At 44.9% G+C, this 3,708-nt stretch overlaps 1 pseudogene; it reads left to right on the top strand.

The window, feature by feature from the left end:
- The first annotated feature begins 1,399 nt into the window (after positions 1-1,399).
- Positions 1,400-3,708, top strand: part of LOC111967175 (reticulon-4 receptor-like 2) — a 3,350-nt pseudogene continuing 1,041 nt past the window's right edge.

Raw genomic sequence — 3,708 nt, 5'->3', positions numbered from 1 at the left:
ACCCAGGTATCATATAAACATCCCTAAGGGATGGAAAAAAATGCTCCCGCATGCAAAATGTGTAGAATTGCGGGAAATTATCTTTAAAACTGCAAAATGTGTGACTGAACCTTCTCAAATAGTAGTTGAGTACCCCTGGTCTATATAATATTTATTTCATGCTAGTGAAGTGGATTTATTGACTTATAGAAGGCCTAGCCATTATATAAAACCTATTTATTAACCAGAAGAGTAACTTGGCTGATAAACAAAAAAACATGTTTCCCTCGGGTCCAATCGGGGCTGGTGTAGACCTGACCACTAGGGTACAGATAAATTCTAGGTCTGGGTGTCAACGGGTCCATTTGGGTTCGGGTCTGATTTGTTCTCGATCTGTTCAGTCTGGGTCCCCCTTTTTTTAAATGATCGGGTCCGTTCGGGTCTGGGTCCAACTCTTTGGACCTTAGAAGACCTCTAACTTGTGGCTGYTTATATGTGTGTAATTTCACAAATCAATACTCTAATCCAAAACTAATCTCAAGCGATTAGTTGACAATATCCATCCGATCCTAGTCCTCTCCAATGCACGTCCAGACTCTGAGACAGAATGTCCTGCTAACTATCCGTACAAAAATAAACCAGTCAGTCTCGCGCGTAACGGCGCGTGAATGGGTGATTTGACAGCATCTTCTTCTGAACATCTGAGCACTGAAAGGTCGAGCAACTTCCGTATTTTGGAGCACGACTCGATCTATCCTTTTAATAACATAGTTATTGAGGTCGATGCAAGGTTGTGGTCAAATCCCTGGGGTAAATGATCTGTARCCTACCGCGAATAGGTCGCATCGCGGTAGGCTACTTGTATGAGTTGAAACGGTAGGCTATTGCGCCAACCAAGGTTATGAATGTTTGCTATTACTGATTGTAACACACGCATGATCAAGACAGGAAGTAGAGCGACTATATATATTTGAGAGGATGAGGTAAGTAACTGCCTCATTCATGCATAGTCGCAGACGTCACGTTCATGATGTCCACTGAGTCTCAGCTCACAGGTAGGCTACGATCTTATTCATGAAATACAAAATACTTGAAAWCATTCTCAATATCATACTATTTCTTAGACTAATTAAAAACATTGAAGTTGGGCAATAAGTATTTTTGTCAAATTAGCCTTTTCTACCTCCTTATCCTCGTCAACCCCCCATCTGTGCTAAACTCACTGCGCTGGAATCGTGCCGAGCTCCCCAGACACACACACACCACCGTGGCCATCCTCTCTTTTAGAGTGACTTCCTCCCCTGAGCAACTTATCCACACCATCCCCTCCTCCCTATCTCCTCGCCCGCGCGAGTCTGAGCCATACAGAGTGACGTGTGAGCTATTCCGCGGCTTTCCACATCCGTGGGTGCCAGCTCACCAAGTATAAACTCAATCCCGGGAGTTCTGCTTGTCACTCACTCAATCGCACCGACTCCGTCACCAGAGCTGAACTTCAGCGGAGATAGCAGGCACTTTCTCAGCGCTCAGGCTAGCTCGCTTTCGGCTTTGGTTCGAGATGGAGACTCGCTCGACTGCACGGAGATCTCGGAGCTCCAATATCCACAACTTCAAGAGTGAGTTGACTTCAGTTCATAGGCTAGGCTTTATCTTAAATGTTTTGTTTTAGGTTAGATGTGGTTGATGGTAATGGGGATGAGGATGGTTCTGTCGCCAGATGTGATTTACAGTGTTTATAGACTCACAGTTTATTACATTTATAGTCAATTGAATTCGTTCACAGTTAAGTGCGTAAACAGCTAGGTCTACCTGAATAGGGTGCCTGCATGTGCCACTTCTGTAGCCTATTCACTTTTTTCAATAAATTCGTTGGCTCCCTGAAGTACGAATCTGGCGCTTGCAAACAAGATTACACTTAAAACCTTCATTCCCTTAACTCTCCATCCACCTCAAAATTGTAAAGCTTAGTTGTTCATTCGTTCAGTTTTCATCTGCTTTGTAAATTACTTTTGCGCATGTACCGTTGTATCCTACGTTTGATAAAACAACTTTGTAGATGAATTCATAGAGACAATGTATGCAATCCAAAGCAAGGACATAAGTAAGGTAAACTAGTTATATCATATGCAAGAACAAACGTGGGAACTGTTCATGTTGCTCACAAGCGCGCACGTACGAAACAAGTCCTATCCATGTCCTATGCGCGTGGAGTTAACGAGCCGTGTCAGAAGGTGAGGAGGTTGGAAAATCTTGCGCGCGAAGCTGAATGGGCATGCGATTATCTTTTAATGCTATGTTATTTTCCCCGGGGCGCTTTGTTCCGCGTATCCGTGCTTGCCAAACCGCCTCTGAATAATTCATGCAGAGCGAAACTGAGCCGGGTCCGGTTACCTTGTTTTACGCGTCTCCATACTTTGTAACCTCTTGGTGATCCAAACTTTTTGTGAAGTTGGCTCGTGAATTTAAGCTACTAGGGTAAATCTTGTTTGGCACTTCTGTAGCTCGTGTAATAGAACTTGATAGCACTTTGAACCAGAGGAGCAGAATATTCGGTTTTACGCATATTCAGCTGTTTAGTCTTGGATAACTGTTGGGTTCCCGGAATTATAAACCTATGTAACATGATCAGCGAGATATAAATAGGCGGATGATTTGTATAATGTCATTTATTATGAATGATTGCCACTGTTCAGACCTTTGGTCGATAAATCAGACTTGAGATCCCAGCAGTTCTTTGATAATCTTGGTTCGTGCGTCATTTGGGCATCATTAACTACTTTCTGCGACATTCCACTGGACAACTCCAAGTGCTGAAAACAGCTCAGAATCTCTTTCTCTCTCTGACTCCATCTTTCTCTGACTGTCTTCACTGTACAATGCATCTGCTAGTTGTTATAATGTCCCATTATTGTCATCTATGTCCATGAGTGAATAAGATAAAATGAGAAAATATTGTCCCGATATTTTGTTACATTTATTCCTGTCTCTTTTCTCTCCTTGTGTGTGTTGTTCAGGTGGGCTCACCCTGTGGCTGGTGCTGTGGTTGGTGGTGCTGAAGCCGAGTGGGGCGGGGGCGTGTCCAAGGCTGTGTGTGTGTTACCCGTCACCCATGACGGTTAGCTGCCAGTCTCAGAACTTCACCACCGTGCCCTCCGGAGTGCCCTACGACTCCCAGCGTGTCTTTCTGCAGAACAACCGCATCACCGAACTCAGAGCAGACTCCTTTGGCTTCGAGACACAGGTGAGAATGTGTGTGTTTGTGTGGACCTATTTTTTTGTGAATTAGGTGTTTTTGTGTTTGTGGATTGATATGTTCGTATAGGAGCTGTGTCCTTGCTCCTTTGTGTAACGACCCCTTTCTATTTACCTCTCCCCTTTTCAACCCCTCCCCCTAATAGGTTCTCTGGCTCTACTCCAATAACATCACATTGATTGAGGCTGGAGCCTTTAGCAACCTGAGGGTTCTAGAAGAGCTGGACCTTGGTGACAACCCGTCGCTACGGCGACTGGAGGGTGGAGCGTTCCGGGGACTGGAGAAGCTGCAGAGCCTGCACATGCACCGCTGCAAGCTGGCTGCTCTTCCCCTCGACCTCTTCCTCAAACTCTACAGCCTGCAGTTCCTCTACCTGCAGGTATGGATACACACACACTCATAGAACTTCATACATACACCTGCATGCATGCACGTACACACACACACACACACACACACACACACACACACACACA

The sequence above is a fragment of the Salvelinus sp. IW2-2015 genome, linkage group LG8 (assembly GCF_002910315.2).
Source record: "Salvelinus sp. IW2-2015 linkage group LG8, ASM291031v2, whole genome shotgun sequence".
Classification (NCBI taxonomy): Eukaryota; Metazoa; Chordata; class Actinopteri; order Salmoniformes; family Salmonidae; genus Salvelinus; species Salvelinus sp. IW2-2015.
This window is presented reverse-complemented; position numbering and strand designations above follow the sequence as displayed.